Genomic DNA, 22,795 nt, shown 5'->3' with positions numbered 1-22,795 from the left:
TTACCCCCTCCATAAATCTTCGTCCGCGAAGCCAAGCCAAAGAAAGAGAAAGAAAGAAGAATCTTAAGCTAACAGCAGTACCGAAGTATTATTGCCATTTTTTGGCCTGGTTCTCTGATCAATTGCTTCTTTCATTTGCAATCAAAGACTTTCATATTGACAAAGAGAAATAGAGGTCCATAAACAGAACCATCAGCCATCAATGAGTTGTATAAAAAGGAGTGATGAGTCAGCCTACAGGAGAGAGATTGAAATCTTGGCTGAATGGCATACCAACAACAACCTTGCACTCAATGTCACCAAAACCAAGGAGTTGATTGTTGACTTTAGGAAGGGAAAACAAAAGGTATACGATCCAGTGATCATTGGGGGATCAGAGGTGGAGAGGATGAGCAAACTTAAGTTCTTGGGAGTCACCATCCTGGAGGATCATTCCTAGAGCCAACAAATTAATGGCATCGTGAAGAAAGAACAACTGCACCTCTAATTCCTCAGGAGTTTGCAGAGATATAGCATGACATTGGAAACCATGACAAATTGTGGTGGCAAGTGTGCTGACCGGCTGCATCGTGGTCTGGTATGGGGACACCAATACTCCTGAGTGTAAAGCCATGCAAAATATAGTGGACACAGCCCAGAACATCACAGGCAAAAGCCTCCCCACAATCAAGAACATCTATAGGTAATTCTGCCTTCGGAGAGCAGCAGCAATCATCAAAGATCCACACCACTTGGCAGACACTCTGTTTTCGCTGCTGCCATCATGAAAGAGGTACAGGTGCCACAAGACTCATGCCACCAGGTTCAGGAACATCTGCTACCCCTCCACTATCAGACTCCTCAATGTCAAACTCAATCAGGGATTCATTTAAGGACTCGTACTTTTGCACTTTATTGATATTTTTTCTCTCTGTATTGCAGAGTCAGTTTGCTTTACAGTTTCCGTTTGTTTACATGTGTATGTTATGCATATTTCTTTTGCATAACCAATAAGTGATAATTCTGCCTCGCCCACAGGAAAAAGAATCTTAGGGTTGTATGTGACAAGAAATCTGAAATCTGAAACCTATTCCAGTGTAATGTTGGTGACTGGTCATTTTAAATTAAAACTTACATTAAAAAATTTAAATTTAGACAGACAGCATGAAAATTATGAGCCTGTGCCCATCAGGTCGTGACACCCAATTAATCTAAAACCCTAGCACATTCTGAAAGACAGGAGGAAAACAGAGCATCCAGAGGAAACCCACACAGAGATGGAGAGAATATACAAACACCTTACAGGGATCGCTGGATTCGAACCCTGGTCACCGGCACTGTAACAGCATTGTGCTTACCACAACACTAACTTTGCTACCCAATTTTTTTTTAGTTCAATTTAAATTTAGCGGCCGTGCAAGGTAAATTAAACTGTTTTATATTTGTATTACCCTGGATCTTCACCTAATAGTAGACAGGGCCCAGATCCCATAAAATAATCCATTTTAGGAGGATTGGTTTAATGGATTTATCAGCATTCATGGTACGGTGAGAGCTGTAGGCATTGACAAATGCAATAATACTAGAAATGGTTTGAATGAAGTAAAAGCCCATTCTATTCACAAATTAAAGAGATGTAATGTACCAGATGCTTTATTATTTATTGTGAAGCAAAGAAAGAAAAAGGTGCTGATTCCTCTGTCATAAAAAAAAAAGCTGGAATGAAAAGAACATCTTTATTAACTGATCTCCAAATATTTTTGAGAAAACACATCTATTTCCAAAGAGAAGAGAACTAAAGAAGTGAATCTGTTTTATTCATACGTAGGTGGTATCCTGATCCACTGATGGAAAAGTCATCGTTGCCATGGTGACTTTGTTCTCAGAATCAGCTTGTCGCAAGGGGTAAAAATGAAAGAGATGGAATCTACTCCAACCACTTGGCCCCTTCCTTTGGTAAATTCACAAACATAGTCAGGGGCCATCTCTTAAAACATCTTCATATACCCCACAAACCTAACAAACTGTAAATAAAATAGCATGAACCTGCTAAGATATTGAAATAATATGGAATTTCAAGAATGATTTTATATTAAATGGTAATCTATTATTTAAATATATTTAATTGTAATCCATGGTAATCATATTAGACAAACAAAGAAAGAAATGGAACATTTGTAGAGAATCACAAACCATAACTGCTTTAGATAATTCAGTAAGAATCTTGTACAATATTCAGTCAAACTGTCAAGGATTTTCACCAAATTGCTGATAAACACAAATAATATTTTAAAAAGTGAATGACCATGAAGTAATTCAATGCTAATATTAGTGTATAAAGGCTTGAGTGTTTTAGCCTGAAAGTATTTTAGTCCTTTCAAGAGAACCAACACTTCACTTGTGAATCTACAGGGATCATCTACCGTCAGAGAGACTGGACGCAAACTGGGAGATTGCTTTGATGAGCACATTGGTTCTATCCGCTGCCATAGCAGGGATCTCCCAGTGGCCATCCATTTCAATTCCCTACCCCATTCTGTTTCATCATGCCTGCCTATGGTCTCATGCACTGCCATACTGAGACCACCTGCTATTTGGAGAAACAACACCTCATTCCATCTGAGTATCCAACAATCAGATGCTATTAACATCAACTTCTATGGTTTCTGTCTCCTTTCCTCTAGCTCTCTCTTTCTTTCTCTCTCCCTTTTTCTCTCTCTCTCTTTCTCTCTCTCTCTCTCTCTCTCTCTCTCTCTCTCTCTCTCTCTCTCTCTCTCTTTCCCTCTATCTCCTTTACCCCAGCTCTGCTTCCATGGGGTCCAAAACAACCTCCCTCTCCCAATCAATTCTAACCTTTCCTCTTCCCTGTGTCCCATCCAATCTAATTAACACCTTTTGTCTGTTGGTCTGTACTCCTCACCCTGGCCATTCTTCCCTTCTCCCTAGCCTTTTTATTCAGGTGCCTGCCTGCTCTTTACTCATACCTTGAAGAAGGGCTCAGGCCCAAAACGTCAGTGTATATATCTTTACCGCCTATGTGAAACCTGCCGATCTTCTCCAGCACTTCTGTGTTTTTATTCGTCTAGTATTACTACAGCTTTATGGCAACATGTTCATATCTTGTATGCAGTACTAACAAAATGGATTGAATTACAACAAAGTTCAAAGATTCTAAAGAGAGTAAAACCTCTGTTATCTAGAATTCAAGCAACCGGCAGTCTCAAGAAACTGGTAAAAAAATTGCAGAAAATAAATAGTTAAAAAATATGGAAATTTAAATTCGGCACACCTTGCTGTTCGCCAATCATGCAACACGTAATCTTGAGCAATCAGAAAATTAACTTATCTGGCACCTACCAATCCCCATAGGTGCTGGATACCAGGGGCTTTACTATATTTAATCAATCCAATCTTCTTTTCCTGTTGTCAATGAACCACAATTTCCTAATTTGTATGAGCAAAGGAGTTTGCCATCCACACTGCCATCACATATCTGCTTTCAAGCCAGTTTCTGCAGCAAAATTCTGTTTTGGTTTTAAAAGTGCAATCTACATGATAGAAGTGCAATCTACATGATAGAAGTTGTTCAACAATGAAGGTTTAAAGTACTTTGACGGAAAGTCAGTCTAAGATGTAGCTAAGTTAGAAACAGACTTAAGTAAATAAACTGTTAGCTGGAGAAAGAAAAATACTAATTTGCAAAACCTTACATCTCCACCGGATCAGTGCCGGAAAAGAATGGCATCAGAAAACCAAATTTGTTTTAAAGAATCAAAAGCAGTCACTCAAACACTGCTAAATTGACCAGTCACTCACCCAGGTCACCAGGCATCTACCCACCGAGATAGCACCTGAAAGTAATCATTTTGCTTTCATATTAAATCGATGCAGTTAAACATTCAAACAAAATTTCCCTTTTCATTTTGAGCATTAATTCATTGGATTCACTCGGCTACCATCAGGAAAATGTACAGGAGCCTAAAAATGAGCACTCAGCGGCACAAGGACTGCTTCTTCCCTGCTGCCATCAGATTCCTGAATGAACAATGAATCACTTTGTCTTTGTCCTTGTCCTTGTCTTGCACTATTTTATTTAGTTTGAAATGTGATTTATAAAAATGTTTGCACTGTGACGGTGCCACAAAACAACAAATTTTGTGACATGTTCATGACAATAAATTTTGATTCTGGATCTGCCCTAACCCTCAACGTACCAAGGCTCTATTTAAATTTGTATGAGTTGATATCCAGACAGCATTTCATTTGTATTTGCACTCCTTTATCTATGAATAAAATATAAATGAATCAACTGCAGTAAAAGAGAATTTGAACAGAATACTAAAATGAAAGGAAGCTAAAATACCTAAAACAAACACTGGCTGAATGCAATACTAAGTGTTATACTTCAGAATTCCAATAACCAGAAGCAAGATTCCTGTCATTCACAAAAAAAATATGCATTTTCTCTTCATTTTAAACCTGGTTCTTATTTCTATTATACAGGCATTCATGGCTTTATTAATTTTTATACCAGCAAACTCACGTTATACTATCTTGTTTTAGAATATTTTCACTTTACCCTGAAAAGAATGTTATTCCTGAATGAAATCCTGTCTAGACTCTATCCTTGCACAAGATTATGGGTCAAAGCCATCCAATTTGATACCACCTTCTGTGACCATAAATCTCTGGCTAATAACAGCAGCATGATGTAGGCCACGTATTAAAATGCTATTGCAAACACCTCCATGCCTTTGCTCATCCATGTGTGAATCTAGATTGTTATAGATCTGCTTTCTACACTGCATTTGCCATGCCCACCATATACATTCAAAGCTGCTTGCAACAAAGTAAAGGAAGCACTTAAAGACCTTTCACGTTCTCAGTTTGCAGGCAATGATGCACTTAAGAAATGTGTTCACTTTCTAATATTAGATCAAATTGAAATGTATCTTGAGCAATACCAAACTATGGGTGGTATGTAATCTACCACCTGTTGTGTTCTCCATCACAATCAATGAAATAACAGCAAACTGTGGACAGTCAATGTGATCCCACCCATATTATTATATTAAAAAAAAGAAGTGTCCCATAATACCATTTCAACTCATCCTATCACAGACATTCCCTTTGTTCTATACACCCATCTCCCAACCTTTTGACTGAAAATTAACTTGCACTTCCTTCTCTGTTCCAGATTTGATGTAGGTCATAGACATTGTCCAGAGATTATTCACTTTTTTGCAAATTTCTAGCATGTGCAGTTTTTAAATTAGTCCAATGACAGTGTCTACCTGAATGATCAAAGCTGTTCTCAAGAGTTAGTAATACAGGAAAAAGGATTGTAAAATCTGAACCTGTGAACAATGCCATCATTGATGATTCCTAAAGGAACTTTGACTAAAATTCTGAAAGTTTACTAATAATATTAGGAGTTAAAGAGTTCTCTCTAAAAACATCTGTAGTAACATTTAAAGTAATGCTCCTCATTTTCCATTCATGATTCTATGAATACTACAGCTATGTTCAAGCATTTCCAAATAATTTTTCTTTTCCGGCTGAATTAGTTATTTACTTTATTGCATCTGGTATTTAAGAAATTACTGAGAGATAAATGTAGTATTTTTTATATGCCAAAAGTAATCTAAAACAAACAATTGTCAGAATCAATACATGTTGCAAGTCAATTAAACTGTGGTTTTTAATATTGTAGAAAATGGTGAAGACACTTTGAATGCTAAGTGGCATACATGAGAAAGCAAGAGAGTCAAAGTTCAGATTTATTGCGGGCCAGGCACGATTACCACTTATTTGGTAGTACAAAAAAAACTATTCTCAATGTACACCTAAACAAGTAAATGTTTCAGGTTTTGAATTTTAGTCTTTTGATGTGGCCAAGAATATTGTAACAGCCAAGTTCAGGAGGTGATGTTCCCAGGATGAAATTTGCTGGCAGCTTTAGGAGAAGAAGGAGTTTTATTTTCTAACGCCTCATAGGAGAGTGCTCAGGAGATTTTCCTGGGGAAAAATGTGTACACTTTACTCTTGATGATTAGGGAGGAATTTTCTCCCACATGGAGGACAACAAATATTTGGGTGTATTTTATGGATTTTGGGATGCTGATCACAAAAAAAATCACCTTAAAACTTTCCTTCTTTTTTTTAGATATAACCTATTTCTGTGATTTGCTGTCATATTTTAAGTCTACTAGTATACTGCCCATAAAGCATTCACTCAGTGCAGGTGCTGTGCAAATGTTGTCTTAAGCCTGGGCCTACTAATTCAGGATAGATGCAGATGGCCTATAAAAGCAGTTCACATATACAGATGCTGTGCATTACAGTGATTATAGATTGAACGCATGTTGATGCACATATTCTTCAGGTAATAGGATAGTGAGTGTACTTAACAGTAGCATTTAATGTCTTCAGTAAGATTCAATACAACAGAAATGTCTCGTTGATGTCACAACTGCGATCTATTCTGTTACATTGATGGCGAGTATATGCTTGACTCTAAAACACAGCGTGACTGCACTTTTTCAAAAAGCCGATGAGCTCTACTTCAATTATAAAATTGGTGACCAAAACTAACCATGGGTTCCTCACATTTGTTGTGGAATATGTGCAGTCAACCTGAGAGCTTGGAAGTCAATAGCAATGCAGAACTCAATAAAAGTTCATTTAATGTTTCGCCAACTTCCTACGTGATACAGCAAATATGAAATTATATTTGTGTTCAGCTTGTCTGTCATAATCCCCATTTTTTTTTCAGGAAACACACCTTTTGAAAAAAAATTGTCCTGTGAAATCAAAAGAATCTGTAGATGCTGGAAACAGTCAAATGGTTTTGATGAAGAATCCCTGATCTGAAACATTAACTGTTTCACCTTCAGATGCTATTTTCTAATACATCAGACATTTATCATGAAAAAGCATCAAAAGTGATGCTTGAGAATTCAGGTTGTGAGGCCAGGAGTGAGGGACTGCCCAGTTCTTGGCGGAATGAAGATTTGGAAGAAATTAAAGAAATTTGAAGGGGGCTGAAGGTCAGGATTAAAATTTTAAAATGGAGGTGTTACTGCCCAGGAAACAATGTTGACCAGCAAGCATTGATGGTGGGAACATGGCGCAAAACTGACAATGACGACTGAAATGTGTGGCAGGTCTTCCTGATTCTAAAACTCGCTTGCTGATTGACTTCACACAATAATCATCTGAACTATTAGGTCAGACATTACATTGATCTAAATTACAAACTGGTTTGATGTCTATTCCCAGCATCAAACCTGAAGTCTCCAGGTCAGCCAACCTTTAAAGTCTTATTAGACATATACAGGCAATAAGAGAACTGTCATTTTAGAAACATGATGCTATTAACAAGGATGTCAGGGTGACTCACTTTTATACTACCAAGCTATATATATTTCAATGCTCAACCTTTGACTTTGGTCTGAATTTTATAAATGTATGCATGTAAATATTTACACACACACACACACACACACACACACACACACACACACACACACACACACACACACACACACACACACACACACACACACACACACACACTACCTGACCTACTAAGATCTCCCATTAATTGTGTATATACACATAGAATTAAATATAGTATGTGCACATTCCTACTGGGAGATAAATTGGAGAGCTTATTTCCTGAGCCAAGCATAGACAAAATGGACCAAATGGGCTTGCTCTAAAAAGGAATGCAAGAGACTATATATACTGGATTGGAGCAGAAAAACTCATTTATTGCTGTTTATGCCAATTTATTATCTTAAAGTTAAGATAAATTTTAGTTGTTTGATTTACTTTATTTATCTTCGAGCCTTTGCAATTTCTTGTGTCCAGATGAAGGGTCTCGACCTAAAACTTTCTGAATACTTCCACCCCCCCACCACCACCCTGCCCCCACAGATACCACCTAACCACTGTTCCCCGGCAGTTTGTTTTCTTTTTAATTGTTCTACACTGTTAATTTTATGATTTTGCAATATGGAATCAATTGCTTCAGTGTAAGCATTAACATATATTGTCGGCAATGATTGTAGTCAGAACTGAAGTGGCTTTAACAAAAGTAGCACCTCTTCACTCCAGTAAATAGGATGAACTAAATCATTAAAATTCACCGTGACTGTCGTATATTACAGTAGCTTAACCAGAAATAAATTAGAGTCAAATGTGGATTAAAAGCCTCTTTGGACAAAGATGAAAGAATTTAGAGCTTTGTCTCCCTTTATGATTCAATATTTTTCTTTGCCTAAAATTGATGTTTGCCTGAGAAAGAAGGATGAGTGCTAGACTGCACCTCATGGGATAATACAAGCAAGTCCAATCCTGTCAATATATAACATTTCCTGCAGATGAGTTTCCAGCCAGAATCAATGGCTAGCATCAGGGACAGGGCCCCAAATATCCATATATCTCCAATGAATTCTGAGGTTAGATGCACTGCCCTGTTATCATCCCAGGCAACTCAGAGCTCACACTAAAGTTCTTCCTATCTGTAAGACTCAGCCATTCACTGGATATGTTTGCTGACACATTGGTAGAGTTATTTTAGTTTTAATGCCTATTTTGGTTAGACAGAAACCAATGCATGTGGATTCCAGATGTTGCTGGAGACAAAAAATCTGAAGTAATCTAACCTTAACAGGACACACCAAACCACCACACAGCTGATGAAGTCTAATGAATAATGGATTCCATTACATGGAACACCCTTCTGTCACCCTCTTATCATCCAAAAAGGTCAGAGGCACTTATAGAAGCTGAGTCTCAATTCCTTTGGTGCAAATATGTGCATGTTATTTTTAGGCTGCCTTTTGATTGAAAGCAGACATATAGAGACACCAACAGGGAGACTGAAGACTGTGCAAGGATGCATGCGACAATAATAAATTTATATTCTGCTGTTTCAGCACATTGCCTCTGTCCTTTCTGTTACAACAAGCTCACAGTTAGTTGTAAACCTGGCCTAAAGTCAAAACATTATATCTTAAGACACATACCAACTGGTCATACAATTCCAGAAGCGGGATGGACTTCACTTTCAGGTCCTTATCAATGGTTCTGAATGCTGACGTGCTTGAAGTTCTTTGGCTCTCCATTGTATTAAAGGTCACATCCCACCCTGGTCACATTCATTTCTCCCTCCTCCCGTCAGAAAGAAGATTCAAGATTGTGAAATCGTGCACCACTAGATTAAAGAACAGTTTCATTCCTGCTGCTATCTGCCTTCTGAATGAACCTATATTGGTAAAATAGCTTAATATTTTAAACTATTTATTTTATTTTTAAATTTTATCTAAATTAACACTTTCTGAAACTTTCTGAAGCTATTATTTTATTCCTGTTAATTGTTTACTTCAATGTCTGTAGTTTTTAGTTTGAATGAAAATACAATAAAAACCCCTGTTAACTGGAATTCAAGAAACCGGCAAAAAAATTGCAGAAAATAAATATGTAAAAAATACGTAAGTTTAAAAATGGCACACCTCATAGTTAGTTCACCCCTCATGCAACACACAATCTCAATCAACCGGAAAATGCACTTATCCGGCATTTAACAATCCCCATAGGGCTGGATACTTAGGGTTTTCCTGTAATGACAATTTTGTGATCACATATAACTCTGGCAGGAGAAAATCCTTGTTCCTCTTTTAGAATTGTTCTGAGACAGTATCTCTGCAGTCTGGGCCAAAGGAAATATGGACATGTGGAGTAACCAAGCAGCAGTTTGAGGTAATGAGCAGTGATTATGGGCAGTGGACTTGTTCCAGGAGATCCAACCTATGGTACTACCTTCAAGGTAAGCATCATGGTAGAACAATGGGGAAATAGCTCCTTCTGTGATCTCTTTCTTTCCAGTTTTACTCCGCATATCCTAATGCAAGCTAGCATCTCCCTATCGTATTTGCAATTCATCACACCTGACACTAATACATCATGGAGCAACAGTCAAAGTCAATCTACCACTATATACCATCCTAGACACCACGCCCTGTAAAACCTTGACTATGAAACCTGCTGATTCATATGAAAATAAAGTCTGAATTTCTTAAATTTACATTTGGAGAAGAGATTGCAGAAAATGGATTAAGATTGGAGTTGGGATACTCACTTGTGAGCTCAAAGGATGATGTGAATTTTCCAAAATATGTTGGGAACAGTGGGATAGGGAGAGAAATCCATCCCTGCTGATTGAAGAATCTTTGATGTGCAGGCAACATTTTAAATAAGAATTATGCCACTTCAGAGTTGAAGCTGGGAAAGATTTCACATAGAAGATTATGGAAATTTGGATCCATAACTGTTCGGTCAATTGTTAGGTTTTTTTTTATGACTGGCAGACTCCTGAAAAGCAGAGGGTGTTAAGGGATGTGGGAAAAAGGCAGGTTTATGGAGTCAATTTACAGAACAGCCATGATTTAATTGAATGGAGAACAGGCTGTGTTTCTAAATAGCCTACATCTGTTCCAGTGATATTCTGCTTCTGTGCCTCAGCTGAGCTGGATGTTGTCTCTAAATTCTACATACACCCAAACTTTCTGGGAGATTGCAACTTCGATTGGAGAGGAAGCACTTTCAAGAGATCGAGGAAGGAATGATACCTGAATTTTAGACCAGGTTTCCATTCTTTACACCTCCCAAGGACATTGAATCAGAATCAGAATTTATTGTCATGAACATGCAACAATATTTGTTCTTTTGTAGAAGCATTACAGCTGAAAATATTGCTCGAAATTACACATTTAAAAAATAAATATATAAAAAAGAGAAGCATTTATATTTCCAATGTATTTGTTCTGATTTTTCAAAAAGAGGGCACAAAATAAAAATGTGAATGCCACAGATAAAGTCAACATTTGAGAAAGTGATAGTGAGCTTCTATCTGGAACTGCTTCACTCTTAATGATGAGGACATTCTCACAATTTTGCAGGAAGGTAGTTCCAGGATTAAAACCCAGGGATAATGGATATACTTTTCCAGGCCAGGGCAGCATGGCCTCCAACCAGATGCCATTAACATCAACTTTTCCAGTTTCCATTAAATGTGACCCTCGACCCTTCTTCTCCCCACTGTTGACTTTCCTCTAGTTCTGTCTCTCTCACTCTTCCCTTTGTCTCTTTTCAGAGACCGAAAATAAATTCTCACATTTCCTCTTATCATATCCAATTAACACCTTTTGTCTGTTGGACTGGACTTCTTCCCCTCCCATTCTTCCCCTTTCTCTCCCCAGTCTTTAAGTCAGATGCCTGCCTGCTTTTTGTTTATTCCTTGAAGAAGGACTAAGGCCCGAAATATCAGTGAAATATCTTTACTCCTATTGAGGCTGGTTGAGTTCCTCCAGAAATTTGTTTTTACTACAATCAAAGTGTCTCCAGATTTTAGTGCTTCACAGCATTTCCATATGCCAGCTGCTCTTGCACTTGATGGAAGAAGAAATGTTGATGAAATAGAGGGGGAAATAAATAACGGACAGTTTATTTTGTGGATGGTACATCCTGCAGTAATATCACTGGTGGAAAAAGGGAATGTATAGGGTTATGGATGTGTGAGAAATTATCAACTCTTTTTATGGTGTGGGTTAGGGGAAGAATGTTGGCCAACTCAATGATTTTCAAATGTTGCCATGGGTTATTTTCAGGGTATTGGGACCTTGGCTTAAAATTTCCTTCAATGGGCTTTTGGTGTGACACAAATCTCAGTTATTTTTATGTGCTCTAGTCTTGAAGTGGGACTTTAATTCTGCAACCATCTGAAAAATGGATGAGAATAAAACTGACACTAACAAATCTGCATAGATAAAAATAAAATCCAAGGCAAGAATAGGACATTTAGCTTGATCCTATATTAGAAAAAAATCTTTAATTTGCCTCACAATCATGTCTTGCTATATATAATGCTGACGTTGGCATGAGTAATCACAGTTCACACAGTGCACATGTTCTATGAATGAAGCAACTATAAATTCATTGACAATGTTACTTGTCAAAGTATAAAAGATATGGATAGAGGGGAAATTTCAAAATAGAATTGATGAGTGTCATTAGTACAGGTACGCAGATGTCAGTGCAGCACCTTTATGGTTCAGCTGTGAGTCGGAGGAGGAGCTCGGAGAGAGTCGGGCTGTGAGTCGGAGGAGGAGGAGCTTGGTGAAAGTGACGAGAAGGTAAGCTATAAAAGTCGGGGGGTTACCGGGGCTTGGGCCTACTTGGTTCGGCTGGGAGTCGGAGGAGGAGGAGCTTGGTGAAAGAGACGGGGTTAATTGGTCAAGGGGCCTATAAAAGGAGTGAAAGGGGAGGGAGCGGCCAGTGAGGAGTGGGGCAGTGAAGGAGTGGAGACTTGGGACTTTGGCTCGAGGGACTTTGGTAAGAAGGAGCTCCCTGTGTGGTAAGGTATCCTTTTTGATTAGTCTTTTAGTATTATTTGTTTAGTTTTTCTCAGGACTGGCAACTAAATATTCCAGAATACAAATGTTTTAGATGTGATAGAACAGGGGGTAAAAAAGGGGAAGGAGTTGCTCTGCTTGTTAAGGAGGACGTTACTGCCGTGAGGTGGCAGAATGGTTTGGAGGGATCGTCCAGTGAGGCTGTTTGGGTGGAATTGAGGGGTGGAGGAGGCATGAGGTTACTAATAGGAATGTATTATAGACCACCAAATGGGCCAAGAAAATTGGAAGAACAAATTTGTAAGGAGATAGCATATATGTGTAATAAACATGTTAGTGATCATGGGAGATTTTAACTTCCCTCACATTGATTGGGATACCCATACAGTAAGAGGGTTGGATGGGCTAGAGTTTGTCAAATGTGTGCAAGATAGTTTTAGAGGAACCGACTCGGGACAGTGTAATACTGGATCTCCTGTTAGGGAACGAGATAGGTCAGGTGTCTGAGGTTAATGTTGGAGAACAAATTGGGTCTAATGATCACAACTCTATTAGTTTTAGGGTAGTTTTAAAGAAGGCCCTAAAGTTGAGGTTCTGGATTGGAGAAAAGCAAATTTTGAAGGAATGAGAATGGCTTTGGGGAGTATTGAGTGGGACATGATATTTTCAGGAAAGGATGTAAATGAAAAATGGAGAATATTCAAAGAAGAAATTTTGAGAGTACAGAGTAGATATGTCCCAGTGAGGATCAAAGGAAAGGCTGGAAGTCATAGGGAACCTTGGTTTTCGAGGAATATTAGAAATTTGGTTAGGAGGAACAGGGAGGTGTACAAGAGGTATAAGCAGCAGGGTGATGAGAAATTGAAAGAGGACTACAAGGAGTGTAGAAAAAATCTTAAGAAAGAAATTAGAAAGGCCAAAAAGAGACACGAAGAGGCTTTGGCAGGTAGTAAGAATAAATCCAAAGGGTTTCTATAGGTACATTAAAAGTAAAAGATTAGTGAGCGTTAAAATTGGACCCCTTGTAGATAGGGAGGGTAAGCTATATGAAAAGTCAGAGGTAATGTGGGAAATTTTAAATTATTTCTTTTCTTCGGTTTTCACTAGGGAAAAAAAAATATTGTACCAGTTGAAGTAAAGAAAAATAGTGGGGAGGTCATGAATCATATCAGGATAACCGAGGAGGTAGTGATGGCAGTGTTAAAAAAGATAAAGGTGGACAAATCTCCGGGTCCGGACAATGTATTCCCAAGGACACTAAGGGAGACTAGTATACAGATAGCGGGGCCATTAACAGAGATATTTAGGATGTCACTGGTCATGGGGGTAGTGCCAGAGGATTGGAGGGTGGCGCATGTGGTTCCGCTGTTTAAGAAAGGGTCCAAATGTAAACCTGGGAATTATAGGCCGGTGAGTCTGACGTCTGTGGTGGGCAAGTTGATGGAAAGTGTTCTGAGGGATGGCATTTACAAATTTTTGGAAGAACAGGGATTGATAGGAAGTAGTCAGCATGGTTTTGTCAGGGGTAGATCATGCTTAACAAACCTTATAGAGCTTTTCAAGGGGGTTACAAAAAAGATTGATGAAGGGAAGGCTGTGGATGTTGTCTATTTAGACTTTAGTAAAGCTTTTGACAAAGTTCCCCATAGGAGGTTAGGAAAAAAGGTGGAGGCATAAGGAGGTAGTGAAATGGATTCAGCCATGCTTGGATGGGAGGTGTCAGAGAGTACTGGTAGAAAATTGTTTGTCAAATTGGAGGCCGGTGACTAGTGGAGTTCCTCCGGGATCGGTCCTGGGTCCACTATTGTTTGTTATATATATTAACGTTTGGCGGGCAGCAACCTCCTTTGAAGAAGACCGCAGAGCCCACCTCACTGACAAAAGGCAAAGGAGGAAAAACCCAACACCCAACCCCAACCAACCAATTTTCCCCTGCAGCCGCTGCAACCGTGTCTGCCTGTCCCGCATCGGACTTGTCAGCCACAAACGAGCCTGCAGCTGACGTGGACTTTTACCCCCTCCATAAATCTTCGTCCGCGAAGCCAAGCCAAAGGGAAAAAAAAAAGAAGGGGTGGTGAATTGGATAAGTAAGTTTGCAGATGATACAAAGATTGGTGGTATTGTGGACAGTGAGAAAGATTACCATAGCTTAAAAAGAGATATGGGAAAGCTAGAGGAGTGGGCTGAGAAATGGCTGATGGAATTTAATACGGATAAGTGTGAAGTGTTGCATTTTGGAAAGGCAAATCTAAATAGGTCATATACATTAATGGTAGACAATTGAGGAGTGCAGAACAACAAAGGGATTTAGGAGTTATGGTAAATAGTACCCTCAGGTAGATAGAGTGGTGAAGAGGGCATTTGGAATGTTGGCCTTCATAAATCGGAGTATTGAATTCAAGAGTTGAGATGTTATGATGAAATTGTACAAAGCATTGGTGAGGCCAAGTTTGGAATATTGTGTGCAGTTTTGGTCACTGAATTATAGGAAGGATATAAACAAAATAGAGAAAGTGCAGAGAAGGTTGAGCAGCCTGGGGCTTTTTTCTCTGGAGCGTAGAAGATTGAGGGGGGATTTGATGGAGGTGTTCAAGATTTTAAAAGGGACAGGGAGAGTCAACGTGGATAGGCTTTTTCAATTAAGAGTGGGGGATATTCAAACCAGAGGCCAGGGGTTGAGATTGCAGGGGGAAAATTATAAGGGGAACATGAGGGGAAATTTCTTCATGCAAAGGGTGGTTGGGATGTGGAAAAAGCTTCCGGCAGAGGTGGTTGAAGCAAGGACGTTATTTACATTTAAGGAAAGACTGAATAATTACATGGAGGGGAGAGGATTGGAGGGGTATGGACCAGGTGCTGGTCAATGGGACTAGGAGGGTGGGGATTTGTTCCAGCATGGACTAGTAGGGCCAAACTGGCCTGTTCTGTGCTGTATATAGTTATATGGTTATATATGGTTATATGGTTATGGTCACATCCAAATTAATATTTAATTGTCTTAAGCCTACTCTGATGTATCCTCTTTCAGTTCAAATGTTAACTCAAGTTGTGACATTATAGTCTTTCTGCACTACCATGCCAATGAAGAGTGTATTACTGAGAGCAGTTTCTACTATAATGTGCACACTTTCACTTCTATTTAGTTTCCCTTTGGAAAAACATTACTTTGTGTAATGATTCTGCTCTTTGCCCTTATACAGACTTTTCCATAGGCTGGGTATCGTTTTGTAGAGTGCCACATCATTTGTAATTGAATGTTTCTCCATCTTTTTGTTGTTTCCTATATCTCGCCTTTTATTCATGGTGTGTTCAGACACTGTGGCTACGACTATGCCTTCATTTTCACTGGCGTGCACTCTTACTGAACATTTTTGCATTCTGCAGAGCTATTTCACTGGCGTGGCATATCTTCACAGCTCCAGCTAAAGTAAGCTCTGTCTCTCTCACTTTCTTATCAATAATCCTGAACACAATTTGATCACGGATCATTGAATCTTGCAATGATCCAAAATTGTAGGTTCTTGCTTTTAATTTCAAGTCCTTTAAAAATAATTATCAAAGCTCTCTCCCTGCAGCTCTGTCCCTGCAACAAAAACACCTAACACTTGAACATTTCATTTTTCTTTGGTAAACAGTGTTCATCAAACATCTCGATAACCTTGTTGAACTTGTCTTGGTCAGCTGACTTGGGAAAAACAAATGCTTGAGGTTCAAAGGCTTGCAGGTACAGCATAAATTGTTGTTTGAACAACCTTCACTCATGGTTGATATTTCCAGTCAAATTTACAGCATCAAGATCCTTTACACTCTCTATATTTTCTGCTGGTATTGACTGATTCTCACCCTGCACACTCCTGGTGTTTGTTTCACTCTGAGTACCATGTGATGTTCTTTTATAACAACTATATTTTATTAGCTACAGTACTCACAACCTTGTGGAGGCATCCATTTTGAATCTACCCCTAGCTACAACAACCCATCTCTGACTTCCTCTAGTGTCAGGATTACCATTAGCACTCTATCATTACAGTCACCAGTCAATGAATGCACCTTTCTTTACTGTGGAATAATGAAACAGTTGGACATCTTTGGGCCAGTATGCCTTTCTTTGGGATTTCTAATTACACCATAAAATAAAAATACATCCTTAGTTATGTACACTGGACATACAACACAATAGGAATTTTGGCGGGGAGGAGAAGAGGAGTGAGGGGATGGGGATGAGAGCCTGCCACCTTCTGAACCATTTCTATTTCTTTAAATCTATCAGGGACTGACAACTGTTTCTTCATTGAACATTACTCATGGGAAAATAGGGCTCAACAGCTAAATGTAGAGTACAGTGATTTAGTGATACATCTTTGGCTTGGCTTCGTGGACGAAGATTAATGGAGGGGTAATGTCCACATCAGCTGCAGGCTTGTTTGTGGCTGACAAGTCCGATGCGGGACAGACAGACACGGTTGCAGCGGTTGCAAGGGAAAATTGGTTGGTTGGGGTTGGGTGTTGGGCTTTTCCTCCTTTGTCTTTTGTCAGTGAGGTGGGCTCTGCAGTCTTCTTCAAAGGAGGTTGCTGCCTGCTGAACTGTGAGGCGCCAAGATGCACGGTTTGAGGCGATATCAGCCCACTGGCGGTGGTCAATGTGGCAGGCACCAAGAGATTTCTTTAGGCAGTCCTTGTACCTCTTCTTTGGTGCACCTCTGTCTCGGTGGCCAGTGGAGAGCTCACCATATAACACGATCTTGGGAAGGCGATGGTCCTCCATTCTGGAGACGTGACTTACCCAGCACAGTTGGATCTTCAGCAGCATGGATTCGATGCTGTCGGCCTCTGCCATCTCAAGTACTTCGATGTTGGTGATGAAGTCGCTCCAATGAATGTTGAGGATGGAGCGGAGACAACACTGTCTAAGAGCCGTAGGTGATGCCGGTAGAGGACAACAGCTCTGTATACGCTAACCTCTCAGAAACCTACTAAATGGTTACCTTGTTTGTTTAAGCATAAGCAGATTAGAGCATTATAACTCATTTCCTAGTGCAATAACAATGTACTTTGCAACTTTGAGAGCACTTGATGACAGTACCACACCTAGAGACGGGCTCATGAGGGTCTGTTGCTATGTAGAGAAAGAATTTTTTGAGCTTCCCAAGGTTAGCAACAAATTGCGTGTGGTTGTAAGAGAAGAAATAATGTTTGCTGCTCTCTTTTCCAAAGTGCTTACTAATAATCATAGATTTGAAAGATGATTCATGTTTATCTGTAGACTCCAAGATATTAATGTTGCATTTTGAATTTAAAATGTTTAAAGGATTTATTTCGTCCCGTGCATGTGAAATCATCTGCACTGCACACAACTGATGCAGGTGTAAGAGATGAGGTAATAATTTAAGATGAAAGCTACTTGTGAAAACTGCTTTAAGTGAATACTGAATCCTTTTGTTTGGTGCAGATTTCCCCAAAGACAATAGACCCTTTTAAATTGCAGCACCTGGGGAGCCCTCCTGGGACCCGACAATTTAAGGGGGATCCTGCCCCCGCAATAACGTGTTACTTACTCACCGGAAGTACTGCCAGATGTTCCGATGATGGCTACCCGGTGACACACGCACGCAAGCGCTGATGTCACCGGAATAAACAGGTCGGCCATTTTCCTGTTCAAATCGCCCATGGACATGACCTAGGTAAGATTAATTGGGTTCCCTGACAACCTCTGAGATAGGTCAGGGACCCGGTTGGATTCCATTGGGGTTGACTAGGTTGGACCCTTTCTAACTGCTGCAAAATTGGGGCACTAACCAGGCAAATTGCCCGATTAACCCCATTTTATTCGGCAGTTTGAAAGGGCCTAATTTCAACTTTCAAAATACCTCCTATCAGAATCATTCAAATGAGGTAATCTGAATCACATTTTGTAAAATTGTGCAGAAGAGACTTTGTATGCAAATTGCTGGAAATGAAGATAATTAAGAATGGGAAGGAAAGTTGACCTGGATGAGCAGTGATTCGGTGCAATGAGTTTCTTTGCAATTTGTTTCTGAACGAGGTGGTTAGCAAGGCAGGCATTCAATAAAGTTAAGTATGGCTATGGGGTTATGATTCCTTTTCTGCAGCAGTAGATCTTCCATTTAATGCTGCAAGAGGAATATCCTACAATATATTGACATAAGATCATAAGACATAGGAGCAGAAATAGGCTATTCAGCCCTAAAGGCAACGTGGGATTTGAACCCAAGTCCGGTCCCAATCGCTGGCACCATTACACCAACCGTGCTGCCCATAACCTGTGATGCCCTGCTAATCAGGAATCTATCAATTTCCACCTAAAATACACCCAATAGCCTGGCCTCCGCAACCACCAGTGGCAACAAATTCCACAGATTTACCCCCTCTGGCTGAAGAAATTCCTCTGCATCTCTGTTTTAAGACGACGCCCTTCAATCCTGAAGTTGACCTGTCTTGTCCTAGACTCTCCCACCGTGGGAAACAAATTTTCTGCATCTACTCTGTCTATTCTTATAGATTTATTTTTACAGTGTCAAAGAGTCTCACAATCCTACAGCACACAACAACCCCTTCAACCCACCTCTCCCATGCTGCCCAAGTTGATATCCTGGGCAAGTCCTATTTTCTTGCATTCTGTCTCTATCCTTCTGATCCCTTCTTCCCCTTAAATATGTCTTCTGATCTCAAAATTGTGCCCACTTCTATGGTTTTCTCTGGCAGCTCCTTCCAAATACGGAAGGAGGGACCCTTGGGTCCCTCTTAAATCCTTCCCCCTCACCTTGTGGCATTCTAGAATCACTGACCCTGGGAAAAATACTGTGAGCATCCACTTTATCCATGCCCCTCATGGTTTCATCAACCTCAATAAGATCACCTTTCCACCTCCTGTACACTGCAGGGAATAAACACCCAGTTTATTTAACCCCTCCCTCTAACTTCAGCTCTCTAGTCCCCCCTTGATTCGCAGCCTGGTTAATCTCCTCTGTATCCCTTCCAATGTATTAATGCCCTTCCTATGGCTGATCAACCAGAACTACGCCTCCAAGTGTGGTCTCAATGGAATCATGAGGTCCCTGCTTTTGTACTCCATATCTTGCCCATTGAAGGCCAGTTTGTCAAACATCTTCTTCATTACATTAACCTGAGTTGCCAATTTCAAGAAGCTCAGCTCCTGTACTCTAGGTCTCTGTTCTACATCATTTTCAGACCCCTACCTTCTTGCACTCTGCTTCTAATCGTCAGACCTGTTTTACTATTTTTTATGTTTGATCCTTGCAGCCAAGGACCAGCTTGTTGACATGGAAAGTTCACCTATTTCTTGGTTTGGTGATACAAGAATTCTACTTTGGGTTATTTATTTCACTAAATTTAAAGTCTCCGCTATTCAATTCTTCAGAATATAGAGGTTTATAAAATCACAAGGAGCATTGAGAAGGTGACCGATCACAGTCTTCCTGAGGCTAAGGGGATCTAAATATACAAGGCTAGTTTGAAAGACAAGATTTAAAGGGGAGGTGAGGGGTACTTTTTTCCATATAGACGGTGGTGGTTATATGGAAGGAGCTGGTAGAGGTGGGGAAAATTATAACAGTTAAAAGACTTTCAGGTTGGTACACGGAGGGGAAAGGTTGAGAAGGATACGGGCCAAAGGCAGGAAAATGGGACTATCTTGGCTGGCATGGACAAGTTGAACTGAAAGGCCTGTTTCCATGCTATATTACAGTCCTTCTCAACCATTTTTTTGGCTATGGCCTCCTTAGGACTCAGCTGAAAGTTTATGAACCCCATTCCCTATGAAGAAATCGCTTAGTTGGCTTCTTCCGTACTTCTACCGACTACGTAAAACACAAAAAATATGTATAAGGTTAGTTTATAGCCCCCCCCCCCCCCCCAATGTGCTGTTGCCCCCAGGGAGGCCATATGGTCCTAATGATAATGGCTGCTTTAGAACACAATGAATCAGTACAGACTTCTGGATATGGGGTGCAAAACACAACTATTCATTAATCCACCATTCACTATTCCTTATCACCATCACCTTTGCACACACAAGCTGGGATGGGCATTAATTACTGGCGTTCCCAGTAACACACGTCCTATGCATGAACTTGTTATGTTTCCACACCTGAAGAATTCTAGTCACAAGGAGAGGTTGCCTAGACTACATTGTTTACTTCAGAACCTAATCAAATGTGTAAAGTTAGGAGAGATTAAGACAGGGCAAATAGCAAGGAGCTGCTTTCCATAGCATAGAGGTCAGTGGATCTACAGATATAAATTAATTGGTAAAAATATGACAATTGAGAGAAAATTATTTCCCTCAACAACTGAAACTCACTGTTTGAAATATTGGCAGAAGCAGATAAAAGTTACCAGAAGAACTGTTGCCTGCAAACATTGGATCAAGAGTGGGGAACAAGAGAGGACATGACTTGCAACGACAAGGGGCAGTCATTTAATACAGAGGGTGGTGATGTGTAGGCTTCTCTATTCAAGATTCAAAATTCAAGATTCAATTTATTATCATAGTAATAAAACGGTGTCACACTACATGAGATTTCTTTTTGCCTGCTGCAAGGCAGATCGATTCGCAACCGCCAGGAATTGCCTAACCACCTCTTACAGTCAAAGAGAAGCAAAAGAGACCTGGTGTCCCTCTAGCCAGTCTCTTGCAGTCCGCAGCCTGGCACGAGTCTCCCACTTTCCGTGGGTTCCTCGCCTTGAGTCGCGAGTAGCCCACTGCATGCGCTGGTCCTTCAGCCGCAGAGCCCCCTCACTGGTCCACCACCGTCCTTGCAGCTTGTCTCCTTCGCTTCTCCTTCTCAGTCGGTGCATGATTTTCCCGTCCTCTGGTGCCCCGCAGCAGTCCTCCATTTCCCCAGAGTCTGCTGCTGATTAGTAGGTGCCGCCATCTTGGGGACATATCCCACAGTCACAAGATTTCAACTAAAGCCATCGTCAGCTCCTTCAATAGGCCCTACGAAGTCGATGGCAGTCGACTAGGTGGCTGGACCACTCGGGAGTGCTGCATCTCCACACTCTTGCTCCCCGCAGGTCCACACCAGCAGTTGCACTGCCACAACAGTGGCTCCGGCAGCACTGCCTTCATACCCCAGAAGGTTGTCCAGGTTGGATCACTGGGGCTATTTAAAGAAGGATTAAATATCATGTGAATTGAGGGCCAAGGAATTAAGGGAAGCTGAGCATGGAGACAGATTAATCACAATCATATTCAATTGAGAGGCAGCCTTGAAGGGACTTGAATGGAAAATACATTGTAAATGTTTCGCTGTGGCTGATTATATTTTCTTAACAATGCTAAATTTACCACCATTCAGAAATTATGCTTCCAGATCAAATTGCCGCCCTGAGGATAGGGCAGTCAAAAAAATCCTTTTAACTGCATAGCATTGCCACTTTAAGGAGAATAAAATTATTTTGCAGCAAAAAAAAATTGAAAACAGCTTGATTTTAATGGTGAACCAGAGTCACATAAATTTGGACTCAAAATTATTTTTGGAGTTAATAGTGGTTTAATTTAAATATTTAATGTGTTCACATTTCATTTGCTCTTTTAATGGAGATGACAAGTTTACAGCTCCATTAGAAATGTAGAGGAATGGAATATGAGCGTGTCAAGTATTATTTACCAAAGTCACAAATAGTCATTCTTTTTCTTAATAATTGTCACGTTGAAAGAAAATTGGCTCAAGTCTTAACTTCTCTCATTGTGTTCAGTAACATTCTGCGTTTTAAACTCATGAAGGAAAATTAGTTTTGCATATGGATGGACTAATGATTCTCAACCTTTTCTTTCCCACTCACGTACCACCTTATGTAATCCCTTACAAACCACAGACCACTTATTGCATAGGACAGCATAAGTGCTCTGTGGTTAATAAGGGATTACTTAAGGTGGTATATGAGTGGGAAAGAAAAAGGCTGAGAACCAATGTACTTGACAGAGAAGAGTGTATGTTTTGGAAGATAGTTCTCAATGCTCATCATTCAGTACTTAAAGAGTCAATTATGTTCCAGCTCTGTGATAAAGGGTTAAATTCTGAGGTAGCGATAAGACAAGTGCATTAGATATATTAAATTACACAATGGAAGAACCACCCTATTACGGTAACTAGCCAAAGGCCTGTTTTACAATGAATGATGCACAAGCCTGATAAAACATTTTTTAAAAAGTGACGCCCATGAGAAGCTGAACTCTGGCACTGCAGTAACCCCTGTAGATATTTTTCAGCGATTTTCTGTTTGAAGGGAAGATGACGCAGGATTTGTATCACAATGAGCAGTTCCTGGCCATTACTAAAATTTTCTGAACTACAGAAAGCTTGAACTGTAATTTACAGTTCAAAAAACTGTAATTTTTTTTTCTAGTGAGT

Source organism: Narcine bancroftii, chromosome 3 (assembly GCF_036971445.1).
Source record: "Narcine bancroftii isolate sNarBan1 chromosome 3, sNarBan1.hap1, whole genome shotgun sequence".
Lineage (NCBI taxonomy): Eukaryota > Metazoa > Chordata > Chondrichthyes > Torpediniformes > Narcinidae > Narcine > Narcine bancroftii.
Note: the sequence above shows the minus strand (reverse complement) of the source record.